This window comes from Rana temporaria, chromosome 7 (genome assembly GCF_905171775.1).
Source record: "Rana temporaria chromosome 7, aRanTem1.1, whole genome shotgun sequence".
Classification (NCBI taxonomy): domain Eukaryota; kingdom Metazoa; phylum Chordata; class Amphibia; order Anura; family Ranidae; genus Rana; species Rana temporaria.
Window position 1 is genome coordinate 32,305,917 of NC_053495.1, and position 22,667 is coordinate 32,328,583.

A 22,667-nucleotide genomic window follows, 5' to 3' on the forward strand; every position below is an offset into this window, starting at 1 on the left:
TGGAGTCACCATCAGAAGCTTGTTGGCAGGGTGACAATGCAGGAACACTACTGAGAAACAAAGACAGAACATTCTAACCCTATAACAGGAAAAACCTAAAGAAAGACCTTCGTGGCATGATCACCAGCTAATATCTTAATTCATTCAGCAGATTTAAAGCGGGGGTTCACCCAAAAAAAAAATGTTTTAACATCACATCTAGCATACTAAACATACTAAGGGCTATTACATTTGGCAGGTCTTTTTTTTTTTTTTTTCCGTACATACCTATATATTCTGATTTTGTCCAGGGCTTCCGGGTTCCGATGACTGCGGGACTGGGCGTTCCTATCCTTCGGTTCGATGATTGACGGCTTGTGAAACAGGTCCCCTGTCGCACAACGCGCGTCGCCACATTTCCGGAAATAGCCGAGCTGCCAGTTGGCATTATACGGCGCCTGCACAGTTAGCTCTACACAGCGGGCGCAGGCGCCGTATAGTGGCGATTTGCAGCTCGGCTATTTCCGGAAATGTAGTGACGCACGTTGTGCGACAGGGGACCTGTTTCACAAGCCGTCAATCATCGAACCGAAGGATAGGAAAGCCCAGTCCCGCAGTCATCGGAACCCTGAGGCAGGGACAGGAACGCCCAGTCCCGGAGTCATCAGAACGCGGAAGCCCTGGACAAAATCAGAATATAAAGGTAAGTACGGAGAAGAAAAAAAATTGACCTGCTGAAAGTAAATTTTCTTAGTATGCTGGCTCTCATGTTAAAAATGTGTTTTTAGGGTGAACCCCCGCTTTAAGAATATTAGTAATTACTTTTGAAATAACAGTAATATGTTAAAGCTTATATGAGATGTTCGTGTTTGAGATTAATACTTTGCTTGGTTTGCTACTAGATATTGGAGGCAAATCCAGATGTAAATTATATTTTAAGAGGGATTTTTCTAAGAGTTAAGTCAATCTACAGTAATAACATAACACAAGCACAATAGAGTTTTAGAAAAACAGCAACCTTTTATGTAAGGAAAGGAAAGATTGATGTCAATGCTTCTTGCTGAAAATGCTTATAAAATTAAAAAGAATTTCATAAGAACTCTGATAAGTGCTATTTGCATGCAAATTTAGTACGTAACCAGATTACAATGAAATTTCAGAAAAACAAAGTTTCCTGAGGAATACAATTTATAGTTTGAGCGGTTCCTGTACTAGACATTCAAAATACGAGAAGCTGGTTGTGGTCCCTATTCCAATTTACCACTTTGTCAAACAATGAGAAATATTCAGAAGTGGTCACTTGTTGACAACAGGGTGAAGTCCAAAGAACCACTTTGCCAGTGAAACAAATAATGAGCTCCAAATGACCCCATCGCTGACCAGAGAAAGCTCCAAAGAACCACTTTGCTTGTCAAACATTGAACGAGGTCCAGAAGACCCCCATTGTCTGTCAAATATTGTGAAGAGGTCCCAAAGACCCTTCATTGACAAGAGGGAGAGGTCCAAAGGACTACTTTGTCAACCAAACATGGGTAGAGGTCCAGAAGGCTCCCTTAGTTGTCAAACAAGAAAAAAGATCCAAAGGATTTTTCTTTTTTGGACTGCAGAGTGGTCCAAAAGACCACTTTGGCTGTCAAACACGGGATTATGAATAACCCCTTTGCCTGTCCAACATGGGAAGAGTTCCAAAGGACCCCTTTTCAAACACATAGGGAGTAGGGATGAGCTTCGTATTCGAATCAAAACCTATGTTTGACTCGAACATCGTATGTTCGATCGATCGTCGAAATACGAACAAAACGGGTCATTCGCGCCAAATTTGAGTTACGTTTCACAGACCATAATTCACTGCGGCATCGCTGGCTGATGATTGGCCAAGCATGCACTATGACCCACATGCTTAGCCAATCACAGCTTGCAAAAAACGGAGAGCCATAATTGGCCAAAGCCAGGGTGGCTTTGGTCAATTATGGCTCAGGGGGTTTAGTACACGCCCCATACTATAAAAGGCCGCCTGCAGGTCGGCCTTGTGTAGTGTGTTGCGGTGGTTAAGAGAGGACAGAGAGAGTGTCATTTTTTGCAGGTAGATAGAGCAGGCAGGCAGGCTAGTCAGTTAATGTTACAGTGTGTAGAGGATATATATACATCCCAGGTGTTGTACATATATTTATACACTGTATAGTTTAGCTAGATCAGTTCTTCCTAATTTACTGGCAGACAGGTGATTGTGCTAGCTGCAGTATTCTTACGTGGTTTATTGTCTGTGTCCTCTGTAGTTTGCACCTAAAGCTACTTGGTGTGTACTGGCCGTGTGCTCTGTAGTTTGCACCTAAAGATTCAGAAGCAGTGATTTTAATGATGATTAAATAAAAAAAGAAAAAAAAGGAGTCCTGAAAAAAAACGTTAGTTTTTAAAACTTTTTTTCATTGATACATGTTCCCTGGGGCAAGACCCGGGTTCTCAAATACATTTTCACAGGCATACTATAGACACCCAGCAGGTACAATATTTAAAGGAATTTTTCATTTTTATTTTTTTTAATTAAAGCATCATTAAAATCACTGCTCCTGAAAAAACAACCGTTTTAAAAACGTTCTTTCCATTGATACATGTTCCCTGGGGCAAGACCCGGGTTCTCAAAGACATTTTACGACAATAACTTGCATATTAGGCTTTAAAATGAGCACTTTTGAATTTGAACGTTTGAGTCCCATAGACGTCAATGGGGTTCTAAATGTTTGCGCGAACATTCGGTCTGTTCGAAGGTTCTAGTGCGAACCGAACGGGGGGGGGGGGGAGGGCTCATCTCTAATAGGGAGAGATCCAAAGAAACCCAATACTTGTCAAACATGGAGGGAGAGGTCCAAAGGACCCTCCGCTTATTAAACATTCAGAGAGGGGAGAAGAACAAAGGATACTTTTGCCTTGTCAAGCACAAGGAGAGCTGAGAAGGACTCATTTACCAATCCACTTCAGGCAGACAATTTGGTCAGACTGGTGATTCACAGAAAATCACCTGATTTGGGTAAGATCCCTCTTACCCAATCTCTAGTCCTTACCACATAAGGACACATTTGAGTCAACTTAGATAGCAAGGGCCAGATTCACATAGAGATACGACGGTGTAACTCCTGATACACCGTCATATCTCTGAGTTGTGCCGGTCGTATCTATGCGACTGATTCATAGAATCAGTTACGCATAGATATGCCTAAGATCCGACAGGTGTAACAGTGTTACACCGTCGGATCTTAGGCTGCAATTCCAGGCCGGCCCCTAGGTGGCGTTTCGGTTTATTTATGCGACGATTATGCAAATGAGGAGATACGCCGATTCCGACACAAACGACCGCCCGGCGTTTTTTTTTTACGTCGTTTGCGTTCGGCTTTTTCTGGCGTATAGTTACCGCTGCTTCTATGAGGCGCAGCCAATGTTAAGTATGGCCGTCGTTCCCGCGACTAAATTTGCATTTTTTTACGTCGTTTGCGAAAGTCGTTCGCGCATACGGATGGACATAATTTACGTAAACGTCGAAACCAATGACGTCCTTGCGACGTCATTTGGAGCAATGCACGCTGGAAAAATTTCCGGACGGCGCATGCGCTATTCGATCGGCGCGGGAATGTGCCTGATTTGAATAGTACACTCCCCCTAGCCGCGGAATTTGAATTCCGCCGAGGGATTTACGATACGCTGCCACAAGTTTTGAGGTAAGTGTTTTGTGAATTACCCACTTGCCTCAAAAACTTGCGGCGGCGGATCTTAAATCACATAGGTTACGCGGATCTAAAGATCTGCTAACCTATGTGAATCTGGCCCAAAATGTTTAATCTATCAGTGTGACTCTAGATTGTATGGGCCGGATCCACATACATTTGGATTGGTGCAGCGTATCAGAGATACACTACGCCGCCGTACCTTACCTGGCGTATATTCGAATCCTCAGCGAGTTCGTGCCGTAAGTTACGGCGGCGTAGTGTATTTCTGGCGGTGGATTTGAAATTGGACGGGTTGGGGGCGGGTTTCATTTAAATGAAGCGCGTCCCCACGCCAAATGAACTGCGCATGCGTCGTCCAGAAATTTCCCGCCGTGCTTTGCGCGAAATGATTTTGCAACAACGTCATTTTTTTAACTTAGACGTGAGTTACGTCCATCCCTATTCACGGACGACTTACGCAAAAAAAAAAAATCAAATTTCGCCGCGGGAACGACGGCCATATTTAACATGGCAAGTTTATCTGTACGCCGCAAAATACCAGCTTTAACTACACCCCGGAAAAAGCCGACTACAGACGACGTTAGAAAATGCGACGGCCGCGCGTACGTTTGTGGATCGTCGTAATTCGCTAATTTGCATACCCGACGCGGAAAACGACGCAAACTCCACCCAGCGGGCGCCGAAGTATTGCATCTAAGATCCGAAGGCGTACGAAGCCGTACGCCTGTCGGATCGAACCCAGATGCCGTCGTATCTTGTTTGAGGATTCAAACTAAAGATACGACGCGGGAAATTTGAAAGTACGCCGGCGTATCAGTAGATACGCCGGCGTACTTCGTCTGTGGATCTGGCCCTATGAATGTTTTACTGCAGACTTAATGTAGACTTGCCCCCATTTGCTCCACATAGAAGTCATTTTAGAATAATTTCTTGAGTATTACATTACACACAGGTAAATGGTTATTGTCATCCAGACAAAACTCAGTCAGACGCCTTAACAAACCCTGCACAACAACAACGGCCGTGCGGATAAATCTGGAGGCATTTGAAGATTTGTAACACTATCCTTCACTTACATTACCGCCGGTGTTCTTAAAGTCTGGGATTTTTCATGGTAAAATGATTACCTGCCTTTTATTAACAGATTCTCGTTCTTGGTACTTAGGTGACCTCTGACCTAGAGAAATGTGAACATCCTACCCCAAAGGATATAGTAGACATGGTGTACGCAAGCGAGCATTTCATTAACTCGTTATGCAGAGCAGATGTTGATGTTATTTTTTAGAGATTTTTATGTTAAGTGGGCCAATTTGTTATATATTATCACTTAGCTACATTTTATACATTCAGTTTTTTTTCCCTGGATGGTACTAATTTCTCTGGGCACAGAACGTGTAGTTGCATAGCCTTCCCCTGCATTGAACTCCTAACAGGAGATAAATTGTATTGAACACACAATGAGCAAGCTTGTAGAAACTGAACATTCTTTATTAAAGCTGACCTCCAGACAGATATAAAGCTCTGCATCCATCAATACATTCTTAACTCCTTAACCACTTGCCTACTGGGCACTTTCACCCCCTTCCTGCCCAGGCCAATTTTCATCTTTCAGTGCTGTCGCACTTTGAATGACAATTGTGAGGTCATGCAACACTGAAATCATATGAAAATTTTATAATTTTTCACACAAATAGAGCTTTTCTTTGGTGGTATTTAATCACTACTGGGATTTGTATTTATTAGCTAAACAAATAAAAAAATACCAAACATTTTGGAAAAAAAATAATCTTAGTTTTTGTTATAATATTTTGTAATTTTTCTCCTTCATTGATGTGCACTGAGGCTGCACTGATAGACACGGATAAGCAGCACTGATGGTCACTGATAGGCTACAATGATGAGGTGGTACTGATGAGGCTGCACTCATATGCGGCACTGATGGGCGCTGATAGGCAGCACCGATGGGCACTGACAGGCGGCACTGATGGGCACAAATTAGTGGCACTGAAGTGCACTGATGAGCACTGATAAGCAGCACTAATAGGCATTTATAGGCGGCACTGATGAGAAGGCACTATTGGGGCTGCACTCCACACACTGATGATCAGTGCCCTGATTATCAGTGTAGATGTCTCCTTTCACACTGGCCGGTTACCGACTCTCCTTTACTCATGCTGTGACAGCGTGTGAAGAGAGGAATGCTGATAACTGGCAGGTGTGTTTACATTGTGATCAGCTGTGATTGGACACAGCTTATTACCTGGTAAAGGGCTGCTGTGATTGGGACAGTGCGGCTATATCGCCGGCAATGCAGAGGCGCATTGCGGGCGGTTTTAACCCTTTCTGGGCTGCTATCAGGGGGTAAAACCACCCTGCTAGCGGCCGAATAGCGCCGCAAAATTTGCAGTAAAGCCCCAGTGTGAAAGGGGCCTGTCATGGACCTTGCCTTGCAGTGCTGGAATGTTTCTACTTGAAATCCTAATTCATGTATATCAGAAGATGGGACATTACTGACAGTTCATTGCAGGAGATACTGGACACATTACAAGTGGTATAGTTGTCCTGACTAGGTCAATAGACAATGACCCTTCAATGCTTAGCTCAGACTATTGAAATGCTAAGTGGAACCAGCTTGTGAAATACCTTTTATTGTGTTCTGCAGGTTAAGAGCGGGTGTCGGAGACAGTCCGTCTGGCTAGAATTGTGGATTGAAGGTTAATTGAATCTATTATGTATGGTTGAAGATGTATGTGTTTACGCTAAGGGACTTTGTATTGTTCTAAAGGTCAGAAGCCTCCTGTCAGCTGTATTGAATTAGCATTCTATTGTCTAAAGGAATGTAACCTCTCAGAGGTAGTAAGTTAGTAGACCGGGTTATTGTGTACATTGATTACCCCCTGGGGCTTCTGTCTCAATACACAAGTCTATCCAAGCTATTGGACCAATCCCTGTTGACTATTTAAACTCCTCATTTGCATGGTCAAGGAGGACCTGAGTGAAGACTGCATATACTTTACAATTGACCAATAGGAAAGCGGTTGTTGGGAGTGGGATGTTCCAAATTCTGTATAAAATTGTGCTGTGTACTTGAAAATAAAGAGTCCTGTTTGAACTTACATACAGCCTGCCTGGTGTTTGTTCTTAATGGATCTGAACGGCACATAGCTGTAGTTCGGACCCCGGAACCTTGGATGACTGGACCATCAGACGCTGCAATCTGCAAGCTGACTCACTGGTAGCAGAGGAGTGTCGGGAGAGCAGAACCTGGGCGAGCAAGGGGTCTCGTCACAGGGCCTAATGGACAGGCTGTCCCTGGTTGGAGATATAAAAATCACCAGTATTGACCTACATACAACAATATATAGTGCAAATCCATTGTGCAAAAAATGATGAATGAAAAGAACACGCAATATCTCATGAACTAATTCTACCATATAAAGTGCAATGTGCAAAATAAACATAAGATCATACTAAATAAACAACAATGCTTGTGACCCAAAAATGATTTGTATGTGCACATGACATTACATAAATGTAATCAAAGGAACACATGAATAGATGAACCATCTAGATAAAAAAACATAAAATGTGATGAGGTCCTGCTTGTTCTGCTCCTTGTCTCTATATAACGGTAGCCATCTCGGTAGAGGAAGACCTTTGCTGAATACAGATATCAGATATTCCAACCGCTGACAAGCACAAAACAAGACAATACTCGTTTGATTGCTGAACATGGACTGTTTATTAGAACAAGAATACAAGTCTTATATACAGTTAAAGAGGAGTTCCCCCTCCTGCTTATATTACTCTAACAATACACCTGTAAACAGAAACATAAATTAACATGAGCTAATTAACTAATCCCTTAAAGCAGCCGATGTGACTCCCTAGCTACAATACACATTATCATACATATCAACACGGAACTCCTTCATACAATTACAGCACAACCAACAATAGGTAAAAGAGAAGCCACACTAGACTCATTTACATTATAGCAGACAACAGACAGGTGGCTGGAGCTGACATCAGCCGGCCAGATTCACATAGAATTACGTTACTCCACGGCGGCGTAACGTATCCCATTTACGTTACACCGCCGCAGGTTTACAGCGTAAGTGCCTGATTCTCAAAACTCTTACCTGTAAACTTGCGGCGGTGTAACGTAAATGCGCTTGGCGCAAGCTCGCCCAATTCAAATGGGGCGGGCACCATTTAAATTAGGCGCGTTCCCGCGCCGAACGTACTGCGCATGCTCCGTCGGGTAAATTACCCGACTTGCATTGCGCTAAATGACGTCGCACGGACGTCATTTGTTTAGACGTTAACGTAAATGGCGTCCAGCGCCATTCACGGACGACTTACGCAAACGACGTGATTTTTTAAATTTCGACACGGGATCGACGGCCATACTTAATATGGCTTAGAACACCTAGGGCTCAGCCCTAATTTTACGCGGCGTATCTCGACGGAAACGACGTAAAGTTAGATCGACGGGCAGCGCGGACGTTCGGGAATCGCCGTAACTAGTCATTTGCATATTCTACGCCGACCGCAATGGCCTCGCCACCTAGCGGCCGGCCTAGAATTGCATCCTTAAGATCCGACAGTGTCATTCAATTACACCTGTCGGATCTTAGGGCTAACTATGCGTAACTGATTCTATAAATCAGTCGCATAGTTAGGACGGCCGGAACACAGAGATACGCCGTCGTATCTCTTCTGTGAATCTGGCCCAGCATCTTCTAGCAGTATGTGTCCCAACATTATGAATCAGTCACTATTTCTAATATGTCATATACAGGGTTCTGTATGTCTTGGGGGGACATGGACCTGAATCCAAAGTAACACCACCTCAAGGGTGCCCAGGCATACAGCTCACAAAGAGCACCGTTTCCCCAAATGCCAGGGGCCATGATCGGTAGGCAAGAGGCTAGAATTCAGTCCCCTCCAAAAGCCTCTGTCCCGGGTGAGTCTGTCACAGGCTGTATGCACAGGAGTGGCTAGACCCACTCACAAATCAAGAAATGCACCGCAACTTATCACAAAAAATTCCAGCCAAAAGGTAAATCTTGAGTTTTTTGCTTTAGCACAATTAATATTTTTTGATATTCACTGTAACATAGCAAATCTTTACGTTTTGATTGAAATCAACATTTCCCATGTAGTAGGTCATATCAGTATAGGTCTTATCTTCACTGCAAACAGTTCCAGATTGAAAAACCAGAGGCGTGCACCTTCTTTGCCATATTCTTTATGACACCGTCTCAGCTGATGACCTGTCCTTTTAAGATTCAATCAATCAATTTGCCTGAAGGGACCCGTAAAGTCTGTTCTGTGGCCCAATCTCACTCGTGAACTCTTCATCCTCTATTGTATGACGATTCTTTTAAGTGGATCCAACTTCCTAGCATGTATTTCTAAAGTTTGTCCGTCTCCCCCTCATGAAAGAGCTTGGACAGCATTGCCTCAAAATACAAATTTATCACTTTTTCCATAAGCCTGGATACCATCATATCTTTCCGCAGACATGAAATTAATACAGCCTATGCCTTTTAAAATTCTTTACTTGATTTGAAGAACAGAACCTTGTAAAGTTTCAATAGTAGGGATTTAATTAAGTGATTTAGTGATGGGGGAGAGCCTATACTTATCTCTTATAAACTCCTAGTTCTAATGCGCTGTCAGTTAAAAATGAGTTAGCTCTACCTGACACTGAATATCACCACATCTATAAGGAACTCTGGTTGCTCTCCAAATTCTGGCTCATGCCTTTTGCCAGCCTATGACAGATTATGTTTAAAGTAAAGTAAAGAGCATTTTGTTAGTGAGCACCTATAATATATTACAATTACAGAATAAGCCCTGGTTCACACTGCCGCGACTTGACAGTTCAAAGTCGCATGACAAGTCGCGCCCTGTTAGCGTCATTCTAATAGGAGCAACCTACTTAGAAAAAGATTCCTGCACTACTTTTGGTGAAACTTCAATATTTTTTTTTTTATTTATTTATTTCAGGTACTTATATAGTGCCGCCAATTTACAAAGCACTTTACATATACATTGTGCATTCACATCAGTCCCTTCCCTCAAGGAGCTTACAATCTAAGGTCCCTCAGGCCTCGTACACACGACCGAACATGTCTGCTGAAACTGGTCCGCGGACCAGTTTCCGCGGACATGTTCGGTCGTCTGCACGGCCGCCCGGACCGGATTCCCGGCCTAGCGGACAGGTTTACAGCCGACAAATGTTTCTTAGCATGCTAAGAAACATGTCCGCTGGTACCATGTCCGTCGGACATGTCCGATGGTCTGTACGACTCATCGGACATGTCCGCTGGGCCGAAATCCCCCGCATGCGTCGAAGTGATTCAACGCATGCGTGTAAGCATTGAACTTCCAGGGTCGCGCACGTCGCCGCGTCATCGTCGCTGCCACGTCACCGCGTTCGCTGTCCGCGGGGATTTTGGTCTGATGGTGTGTACACACATCAGACCAAGATCAGGCAGCGGACATGTGTGTGTACAAGGCCTAATACCTATACCATACACATACTAGGGCCAATTTAGACAGGATCTGATTAACCTACCAGCATGTCTTTTAGAGTGTGGGAGAAAACCAGTGTACCCGGAGGAAACCCACACAGGCACAGGGAGAAAATGCAAACTCCAGACAGATGGTGTCGTGGTCAGGATTTGAACCAGCAACCCTTTTTGTTGTTAGGTGAAAGTACTAACCACTACAACACTGTGTATAAATTGTATTGACTTGTTGTAAAAAAGTAATATGCAAGCCACGATGAAGTCGCACCGGCATGTCGGATTCAAAGTCACGCAACTTTGAAGTCATGGCAGTGTTAACCGGGACTAAACCTTAAAAGAGAAGTATGGCTTTTAAAAATAAAAATAAACAATCATACTCACCTAGATGGCTGCAGCACCAATCCCAGCTGCAACTGTGCCCTGCCACCTCTTAGACTGAGGACTGAGTGATCAAAGACCACTGATCACTCAGTTCTCTGCATTCAGTGAGCAGAGAGTCCATGAATGTCAGTCATCGGCTCTCTGCTCTGCCCCTCCAGCACTCACTGGAGCACTGTGGAAGACGTGGGATCGGCTGTCTCAGACTCTAAGCAGTGTGCTGAGAGGCTGAGCCAGCAGTCTGTCCAGGCATCTGGGTGGATCCTGGGTGGATCCCGGCTGTAAAGTTGGGATCTTTTCAGAGCCTGGAATGGCTAATTAATGTCACTCGACCACAGGTTTTAGCCCGCTGTCGACTAAATACGGGTCACAAGATCTCTCTCTCTCTCCCCTACTGGTGCAGGGATGGTCCTGTGCTGTCTTCTCTGCAGGAAGAAGCCGAACAATTGAGGATTCAATTAGCGGACGCATCCTGGACAATTTGCTTCACAGTGTGGCCGGTTTGGCTGAAAGATCCTGGCAACGTGAGCTGTGTTAATTTATTTGCAACTTTGAAAAGTACATGTGTGGTTGCATGGTCCTGTGGCAGAGGACTGTGTTTAACGACTCGACGACATTCATCAAGTCTGTGGCAGAGACTGTTGAACGAGCTTCGCACCGGCTGCTAGGTCAGTGAAAGAGGCCTATCCGGTGGTCGCTAAATCCAGTGTGGAAGCAGTTTGTCCTCTGGATTCAAGATCATACCCGCAATCCGCAAAGCAAGGCACCTGAATCTTCCCTAACCCTATATCCCTCTAATGGAACTTGTTTAATAAAACCCTTAAAGAAAAGGAAACCAAGTGTTGGTGAGGACTTTTGTAACTCTTCAAGAAGAACCATTAGGACAAGTATTGTGAACAGTAAGGTAACGACAGGCCCAAATCTAAACCAGCAGCTCCTTCGGGGGTAGTGCTACATATATATATATTTTTTTTTTCTAAATTGTCGCTCTATTTTTGTTTATAGCGCAAAGAATAAAAAACGCAGAGGTGATCAAATACCACCAAAAGAAAGAAACCACCGGGTCTTAAGTGGTTAAAATGAAACATTGAAAAGGCTATTATACATTCCATATTTGTGTCTTTTTTTTTTTTCTTTACGAAAATAGCAACATCATGCTAATGTTGGCCAAGCACACTGACAATCTCAACTACTTTCAACCAGCTTTTGTTTGCAAAAACGCCCAGAAAAATGCATCTTGTCAGCTTTAGCTGCTACCAAAACTGTGGCATGACAGAAGCTGTAAGTGATAGGTTTCCTTAATCTGTTTAGTATTTTCTGTTGTTTTAAATGATTTGATTTGGTAAAAAGTTGAAGCATTTAGCATAATGCATACTGTAGATTGTTATGGAGTTATACAAATACAGTGACTCCATTTGTTTATGGTAATATTACATAGTTACATAGTAGGTGAGGTTGAAAAAAGACACAAGTCCATCAAGTCCAACCTGTGTGTGTGATTATGTGTCAGTATTACATTGTATATCCCTGTATCTTGTTGTCGTTCAGGTGCTTATCTAATAGTTTCTTGAAACTATCTATGCTCCCCGCTGAGACCACCACCTGTGGAAGGGAATTCCACATCCTTGCCGCTCTTACAGTAAAGAACCCTTTACTTAGTTTAAGGTTAAACCTCTTTTCTTCTAATTTTAATGAGTGGCCACGTGTCTTGTTAAACTCCCTTCCACAATTTTTTTTTATACCTATTGTGGGGTCACCAGTATGGTATTTGTAAATTTAAATCATATCCCCTCTCAAGCATCTCAATATTGCATTGCTTGTGGCTTCATGTTCTTCCTTTGAATGAATGAATGAATGAAAAACGTATAAAGCGCGGCGCATGCGAACTGAATCGCTTCTGGATGTACTTTTATACCGTGTTTCCCCGTAAGCAAGACATACCCTGATTTTCAAGGATGGATCCTATATAAGCCCTACCCCAAAAATAAGCCCTCGTTTAAATTGGTTGCAAACTGCTAGAATCTTCTCTGTTATTAGTTAGTATTATATGTAAAAGGTGTGTGTTTCTGTAATATAATTGAGTAAAATACCTTCTTATAGCGCCGCTCAGCTGACCTCCCGCTGCTCTCCTCCCATCTGTCAGCAAAGCTCAGAGCGGGAGAGCTCAGGCAGGCCATGGAAGCGCAGAGCTGCGCTCAGCTGATCCCCGCTGCTCTCCTCTTCTGCCTGCTGTCGGCGAGGGATCTCAGGCCCCCCTCCCTCTGCAGTGCTTGTGCCGGGGAAGACCAATCAGGCGGGTCATGGAAGCGCCGAGCAGGTATGAAGGTATGACACAATTCAATTAGATTACAGAAACACATACCTTTTACATTATGTTCAACTGTAATAGCGAAGATTCTAGCAGTTTACAAGCACTTTTACTCTGTTCACACTGGGGATTAAATGGCAAGCCCTAACCCAAAAATAGCCCTATTGTGTTTTTCGTTGCTAAAATTAATATAAGACCCGGGCATATTTTCGGGGAAACACGGTGGTTCAACATGAACAGCTTGCAGTGTCTTGATCAGGGCCTAGCTAATCCCTGGGGAGGTGTTCCCAGATGGTGGCTGGGGAGCTAATAAATAGTTTGGAGCCCTGGAGAGATTGTCTTTCTCCACAAGGAGAGATTCCCAGCCTCAAGGGGCAGCCAAAAGATTGGATTGCTGTTCTATTAGGTCTCAGGAGATGCAGAGACCTAGACCTTGCCTGACTGCAGGATGTCCTCAAGGCATCTGGTCTGGAGAAGGATTATCTTTCTCAGGGAAATGCGGGGTGGCATATATTAGTACCGATCCCCTATATAAGGCAGAGGAGGAGACGCCTACTTTCAAGTGCTGCAGGAGGAAAATACAGATCTGTTCCAATAAATTCAACCCCCGCCACCTCTCCTGTCCAGGTTCTGAGGATCGGCAAGGAAGGATTGGAGTTTACCTATCACATGTCCACCATTGACAGGTTGCCAACTCCAGGATTAGGGTGTGCCCATTCACACCTGGCACACCCCTTGCACATGCCTATGTGTAGGATTCTGTTATAAATGCTGTTAAAATGCTCCCATTTTTGCCTGAATTCGCACCTGAAATGGAGCCAAAGACACACAGGACCCTTTTCCAGTGCGGACCATGGCCGCCCTGGAGCTGTGTGAACCGGCTCTATTGAGAACGGGGAAACCCGCATCCATATCACATCAGTGTGAACCCAGCCTAACACTCCAGTCCAGGGAGGGACACTCCCAGTCCAGGGAGGGGGACTTGATAAATGACCGATGTCTTGATATACAAGTAGCGTCATGTCACAACTGAGTACAAAAGAGAAGAGAGGCGCTTTAAGCCCCCATTCACAGCTAGGCGTTTTGTCGCCTGTAGTGTGACGCCGCAGCAGCCCCGAGACGCTGGAGGGATGAAAACACATTGCCCTCTATCGAGATGGTTCACATCTCCACGCCGAACACCGTACGCCTGCCGCCTGAAAAAAAGTCCCGGACATTTTTTTCAGGCAGCTTTCGGCGTTCGGCATAGGAGATGTGAACCATCTACATAGAGGTGGTGAGGCTGCATTCACAATCGCGGCGTTTTGTCGCCGCAAATCGCGGTACAAAACGCTGCAATTTGTCGCCGCAATTCGCGGGACAAAACACCGTGATTTTGTACGCCTAGGTGTGAATGCAGCCTTAGTGTAGCCATCCTCCCTTCCACTTTGCTCTCCACGAGTGCTTTAAGCCTCGCTTTTAGAACGCTCTACTGCAGGGTAGTCTTCCTGATCACGATTGCAGACTGACAGCGGTAAGTACCAGAAGTGCGGAGGATGGTCTATGTGGACAACTTTCTCCCGGATGCCTGCATACTTAGATGTGTCTCTTTTAATCATCAACCATGTGACTTGCTAAATGTTGTACCTTCATTAAATGTAACCATATTGCTACACTAAGAGACGCCTTTCTTCTCTTTTACACTCTGTGGCTCCTGCTGGATTTTGCTTCTAATCCCCTTGTGGAGGCTTCCATTTGTGGATGGACATTTTTTGGTTACACAACTTGTTATAATCGTTTTATATGGACTATAAACTGAAAAACTTATAAATAAATGGTTGTGAAATGAGGAAATTCGCTTTGATCTACGAGTGCTTTGGATTATAAGCATGTTTCCAGGTCGAATTATGTTTGCAATCCAAGGTTTTACTGTACTTGTAACCAGACTCAGAAGGCTGTAGCTGTACAGTGTGCTTTGGACTAGTAACAGTCTCTTGCCACACAATTCTCTACACTAACACCTGTTTCTTTAACGGTAACTCCACTTTTATGGGAAAAAATATAGCAAATAAAAAAAATATATAGATATATCTATATATATATATAGATATACCTATATATATATATATATATATATATATATATATATATATATATATAGATATACATAGATATAGATAGATCTATCTATCTATATATAGATCTAAATATCTATCTATATTTAGATCTATATATAGATATAGGTCTATATATAGATCTATATATATATATATACAGGGCTCAAAATTTCAAGTCCTGAGCCACTAGCCAGGCCTCAAGAGTTACTCGCCACCAGTTGCCCCACCTAATTAATTCACTGCCCTGCGCCTAATTGCACCCGTAAACACGCCCTCGTAGATTATCTCATGGAATGACAATGTTTTATGCAGAATCAAGTTACAAAATTAAATATTACCAACAACAACTTTAACAAAATGGGACAGGGCACTGGGGGCAGACCAGAGGGACAGGGCACTGGGGGCAGACCAGAGGGACAGGGCACTGGGGGCAGACCAGAGGGACAGGGCACTGGGGGCAGACCAGAGGGACAGGGCACTGGGGGCAGACCAGAGGGACAGGGCACTGGGAGCAGACCAGAGGGACAGGGCACTGGGAGCAGACCAGAGGGACAGGGCACTAGAACTGGGTCTCTTCCCCATTCTCTTGCTGTCTCCTCTGCAACTCCCATCCATCCTCTCTCTCTCCCATTCATCTCATCATCAGGAGCCTGTGTGTGCGGCTCCACGCTTGCATTTCCCCACTTCCCCCTTTTATTCAGGCTGGCAGAGAGGAGCTGCAGCACAGCGGGAGGGAGTACAATCCAGCGCTGAGATCCACACAACTGCACAGCCATTGACACCATAGCACAGCGCACACTGACAGCGCACAGCACACATTGAGACCAGTCTGTTCACAGTGCTCAGGCTAAACTTACATAGAGCACAAGGAGAAGAAAACTGCACAAACTGGAAGGCTGCCGCTCTCATGTCAGGGCAACTTTCAGTGAGCGATGCACCGGAGTGGTAATTTTTGCAATCCTCCACCTCACTCATTACTTTCTGCTCTCCAGCTACATTGGTCGGGGCCCGGGGGAGGGGGGCAGGCTCAGAGAGGTCATACTGTTAGGTCCCATGGCTTAATAAGAATTGTAAGGAGAGCACCTGTGTACTGCTCTGCCTGTGCGCGGCTCACCAGACTACTTTTCCCGAGCATGCACCTTTCCTCTTCGGCCGCCAATCTCATCGGGACTCTAAGTGAAGGCACAGATTGGAGGGAGATTGGTCATGCAGCCCTGTCATCACACGCCCCCAACTTCAATCCACTCGCCAAATGCTAGTAGGCGAGTGGAAATTTTGAGGGCTGAATATATATATATATATATATATATATATATATAAAATTTACAATTGCAACAAAGCCATATTGTAATGTAAAATGATTTTTCCTTTACAATGTACAGCGCTGTAATTTAAAAAAAAAATTCTATGAAATATGTGAACTCAGAGGTCTTCTGAGCACAGTTGGTGTACACAACTTCCTCTGAAATGTAATGTCCTGCTTGTGTGATTGGCTCACTGATTTTCCCAGAAGTCTGCACTAAGATCCAAGTCAGAATTTAGACATCCCCTGCAACAAAAAAATCATATTTGGTGATATACTCTCCAAGGGTTAATTACTTCTACAGGGATGCAGCCACTGCAACTTTCCACACTGCAAGTGCATCAGCTCATTAATAACGAAAAAAGCCTCTCCCATTCAAATTCACTCTGACATAATCAAAGAGCTATTTCCTCACAGCAGAAAAAAGGTATCAATCTGCAAAAAAAAAATACATGAACTGTACATAGATCAGCCAGAGAGGATAATAATTTTCTCAGCAAAAGTGGAGTTACTCTTTAACATGCATTTTTTTACAGGTTTAAATTTAGGCAAGTCAGAAAACTGGAAGTTGCAAAACAGGGAATCCAGATGCACAAGAGCAAGACAAATGGAATGAAAATCAGCCCTGGTTATCAAGTTTAATAACAAAAAGGTATAATGTACATTCAAAACTTTTATATTTCACTGTAGTATACTTTTATTGCGTCATTGTAGGACAAGTTGTCTCTCCCCTAATATTCGATTTTGGTGCGTGACAGGTCCACTTTAGCACATGTATATGTTTTCGCACTCCAAACAAACTGTTCCTCAAACACTGTAGCCTTTGGCTATTTATTAAACCTTCACTGTATATTATTTGTGCCAGGACCAAACCAAGCAACGCAAGTGAAATACGCGTATTTGTTGTTCTTGGCAAGACCATATTGTTATCAGTACAATAAATATTCCTGGCTCGCTTACAAAGAGTTTAAATTGAATTAGAGCAAATGCTTTTAACAAACGATCCAATTTCTGCATGCCTGTTTCTGGTGTAGTCAACAAAGGTAAATTGAACGTAGAAGATACGCGTCCCAGACACAAAAACCCAAATTCAATGCCATTGTTAATGAAATATAGCGAGGATTGTTTGGGAGTGAGTAATTAGGGTTGGCTTTTCTGCCAAATGAGGAATAGTTTTACAGAGGCCATTTCACGCTATGTTCAAGATTCAGTTGAAGTTAACATGCCATGCATTCTCTCTTTAACGCTGAAGTCCAGCCAGGTAAGGAGCAATATAATACTGCCATATCCCCTCTAGGTAATTGTTGCATCAATAAAAAATAAAAAAAATAATGGGGCAGATCCACAGACGAAGTACGCCGGCGTATCTACTGATACGCCGGCGTACTTTCAAATTACCCGCGTCGTATCTTTAGTTTGAATCCTCAAACCAAGATACGACGGCATCTGGGTTCGATCCGACAGGCGTACGGCTTCGTACGCCTTCGGATCGCAGATGCAATACTTCGGCGTCCGCTGGGTGAAGTTCTCGTCGTTTTCCGCGTCGGGTATGCAAATTAGCTATTTCCGTCGATCTACGAACGTACGCGTGGCCGTCGCATTTTCTAATGTCGTCTGTAGTCGGCTTTTTCCGGCATATAGTTAAAGCTGGTATTTTGTGGCGTATAGATAGACTTGCCATGTTAAGTATGGCCGTCGTTCCCGCGTCGAAATTTGAATTTTTTTTGCGCAAGTCGTCCGTGAATAGGACGGCGGGAAATTTTGAAACGGAGCATGCGCAGTTCAATCGGCGCGGGGACGCGCTTCATTTAAATGAATCACGCCCCCTACCCGCCGATTTGAATTAATGCGCCAAGAGATACACTACGCCGCCGTAACTTACGGCGCAAAATCTTCCTGGATTCGACTTAAAGCCAGGTAAGATACGGCGGCGTAGCGTATCTCTGATACGCTGCGCCTTTCTAAATCTATGTGAATCTGCCCCTCTGTTTTCTTTCTCCCTTTCAGTAGAGTGAGAGGGTCTTTCTTGAGGGTTCCATGTTAGTTGTCCATTGTCAGGGTCCTCACAGGTACTGAAAGCTGCGGCAAGACCATTCAGCAACGCACCCACATTATAGTATTGGAGTAGTAATAAGAATAGCTGACAAAACTGTAATCTTGAAGTGTTGTTTACAATAAAGTTGACACGTTTCGGCAATAGCCTTAGTCAGCTACGACTAAGGTTATAGCCGAAACACGTCAGCATTATTGTTTTATTGTCACTCTTGTGTACCCAATAAACACAAGCTCCAGGAATACAGTTTTGCTGGCTCTTCTTACTACTGTTGCATTGGAGTGTGTTGGGACACATCAAGCCTCGGCACCTGTGAGTGGACCTGGTGTATGGATTGGGTTTTCCCTGCAGAGAGTGCTGTTACCTTTCTTCTTTTCCATAGTATTGGAGTACCAGTCTCCACAAGCAGAAGGGGTGCCAGCAAGGGACGTGTGACCACAGAGCCAGGTAAGCAAATAGAGGGCCTGGAGATGGCTTTTAAACAATATTGACAAGTAGCAGGCAGCACAGTGGCTTAGTGGTTAGCACTTATGCCTTTGCATCAATGGGGTCCTTGGTTTGAATCTCAATCAGGACAATATCTGCCTGGAAAATTTATAAAAATAAAAAAAAAACTGAGCTTGGACACAATCAAATATATTGAATAGCTGCTAACACAATTTGCTGGCTGCAAACATATACAGAAGAAAATAGTGAAGCGTAGTGCTCCTTGATAAAATGACACTAAAGTGAATATACTCCGCATGCAAAAATTGGTAGAAATTAATTTTGTTTTGTATATTGATTTTCTAACGAATTCTACCTTCAAATTCAGATCGGCCGAAAAATTATCAATTTATTTGAATCCTGTGTGAAGAATAGCTGGTTGTTAAGGAGGGGGTCTAAAAGCCGACAGCCACGCCCTTAACAACCAATGACTTATCAGCTGTCAAGGGCTTCTCCGCTAAGAGCTAAAATGTAAACAATGCCGGCAAAAGAAAATTCAGGAAAAAAACAGGCCAAAGGGCCTGGTATGGATTTTGAGGAGAACCCCACGCCAAAAAAAAAAAAAAGTTGTGCCCCCCCCCCCCCTAGAATCCATACCAGAACCTTATCTGAATATGCAGCCCGGCAGGTCAGGAAAGGGAAGAGACAAGCGAGCTGACAGCTGATGACTCGTCGGTTGTTTTAGGACTCGGCAGCCGGTTTCCTGGCCCACTCCTTAACAATCAGCTATTCTTCACACAGAATTTTAATCTGTTGATCATTTTTCGACTGATCCAAATTTGAATTGTTAAAAAAAATTAAAAAAATATCTCTGTTAGAAAATTGAATTAACAAGACAAAATGAATTACAAAATGAAGAAAAGAAATTAAATTAGTAACGTAACAAATTTTTTCGAAAAAAAAACACATTTTTCTGTTTTGCAGATGTCGCATTGAAAATGGGTCGTGGATATGTATTCCAGCATGACAAAGACCCAAAACACACGACCAAGGCAACAAAGGAGTGGCTCAAGAAGAAGCACATTCAGGTCCTGGAGTGGTCAACCAGTCTCCAGACCTTAATCCCGTAGAAAATATGTCAAGGGAGCTGGAGGTTCGAGTTACCAAACGTTAGCCTGGAAACCTAAAATGACTTTGAGAGGATCTGCAAACCTGACAGCCAACTACAAGAAACGTCTGACTTCTGTGATTGCCAACAAAGGTCTTACCACCAAGTACCAAGTCATGTTTTGTGAAGGGTCAAATACTTATTTTACTCATTAAAAAGAAAAACATTTATAACTTTTTTGAAATTCGTTTTTTTTAGAAATTTTTGTTGCTATTTTGTCTCTCACTGTTAAAATAAACTGGTCATTAAAATTATAGACTGATTATTTCTTTGTCAGTGGGCAAACGTACAAAATCAGCAGGGGATCAAATACTTGTTTCCCTCACTGTATATCTCAAAGGAAGAAATAGAGCCCTCGTAATCTTCTTTAAATATAACACTCACATGGATCCAGGCAGGGCCGCCATCAGGGGGGTACATGCACTACACCTGTAAGGGGCCCGGAGGTCCCCAGGGTCCCAGATGGCAACCCCCCTTTTTTTTAGGGGTCTGGAGGTCCCCAGGGGCCCGGATGACAACCCCCCCTTTTTTTCATATTTTTTTATAAAAAAAAACTTTTTTTTATATTTTTTTATATATTTTATATATATATATATATATATATATATATATATATATATATATATATATATATATATATATATATATATATATATGTATATATTATTATTATTTATTATTAAAGGTCCCAGAGGTTCCCAGGACCCCGGTTGGCAACCCCCCTTTTTTTTATAAAAAATAAATAAAAAAAATGTATATTATTTTATTTCTTTTTTTATATATATATATTTTTATTAAAGGGCTCAGAGGTCCCCATGGCCCCATGTGGCAAACCCCCTTTTTTTTTTATAAATGTTTATTTTTGTTTATATATTTTTATTTATGTATGTATTTATTTTATTAAAGGGCCCAGAGGTCCCCAAGGCCCTGGATGGCAACCCCCTTTTTTTTTTATATAAATGTTTATTTATTTATTTTTTTATATATATTTTTTTTATTTATTTTTTATTAAAGGGCCCAGAGGTTTTTTTTTTTTTTTTTTTTTTTATTAAAGGGCCCATAGGTCCCGGATGGCAACCCCCCCCCCTTTTTTCTTTTCATTAAAAAAAATATTAAAGGGCCCAGAGGTCCCCAGGACCCCAGATGGCAACCCCCCTTTTTAAAAAAAATATGTATATTTTTTTATATATATTTTTTATTTATTTTTATTAAAGGGCCCAGAGGTCCCCTTTTTTTAATATATATTTTTCTTTATTTCTCCTTTACTTCTCAATTTGCGGCACCCCCCCCCCCGCTTCTCAATTTCAGGCGGCAGCACCCCCCCCCCCCATTCTCTGAAGCTGTGTAAGGGGCCCCATAATTCCTGAGGGCGGCCCTGGATCCAGGTATAAACAACATAGTATGAGAATAATAAAGTTTCCAACCAATAAAATGGATGCACTCCACTCCCTTCTGGTACGTGATGACGTCACACACCAAAGCTCCACCCTATCTGCATGGAGTTTGCATTTTTTTCCCCTCTGTGTTTGCAAAAGTCTTCTCTGGGCACCCAAGTTTCCTGTAAAACTCCAAATACAAGGTGGTAGGTTAATTGGCTTCTGTCTAAACTGGCCCTAGTGTGTCTATGCAACTTACAACTATACAACTATACAACTTGTCTATGCACATGTGTTATATTCTCAAGCCTGAAGAATAGAGAAGAGGGTTTTGACCTAGCTTGTAAAATAAATTTGCTAAGAAAATTCTATTGAAAAGCCTGTCAAGTGTATCAGACATGGTGCTCAGTGAACTGGCCCATGGAATCCACAAGAGTCAGATTAGGCTGAATGGATAAATAAAATACAATGAGTTCCAGAATGAGTCTGCAAGTGTCTTTGCATTAGAGAAGTTCTCTTTTGTGTTTAGAACGAGCGGTCTGTGATGTAACTGAGGCTTTGACTTTCACACTTTCCAATAAGAGCACCTCATCTACCAGTAACAGTGGCCCGGATTCAGAGACGAGTTACGACGGCGTATCTCCGAATACGCCGTCGTAACTCTGAGTGTGCGGGGTCGTATCTATGCGCCTGATTTGTAGAATCAGTTACGCATAGATTTCCCTAAGATCCAACCGGCGTAAGTCTCTTACGCCTTCGTATCTTAGTTGCATATTTACGCTGGACGCTAGGTGGCGCTTCCGTCGATTTTTGTGAGGAATATGCAAATTAGGTAGGTACGCCGATTCAGAAACGTACGTCCGCCCGGCGCATTTTTCTTACGTAAGGCTTTTTCCGGCGTAAAGTTACCCCTCATAAAGCAGGGGTAAGTCATGTTAGGTATGGACGTCGGAAACGAACGAACAGCGTCGTATTTTACGTCGTTTGCGTAAGTCGTTCGCGAATAGGGCTGTACGTAAGTTACATTCACGTCAAAAGCATTGACAGTTTGCGGCGTAAGTTGGAGCATGCGCACTTGGAAGCGTAATGTATCTGAGATATGCTACGCCCGCCGATAAATACGAAAATTTATCTGAAAATTTATCTGAATCCGGGCCAGTGTTCTTATTAGATTATAGGACAGAATTTAATTAAAAGGTATCTGCCAACCCTTGGTAGGCTGGGTTCACACTACGGTTTTCCCGTCCGTCAGCCGCATACGATTTATATGAAAAAACGTATGCGGCTGAAACGGACGGGAACGTATGGCACCGCACATA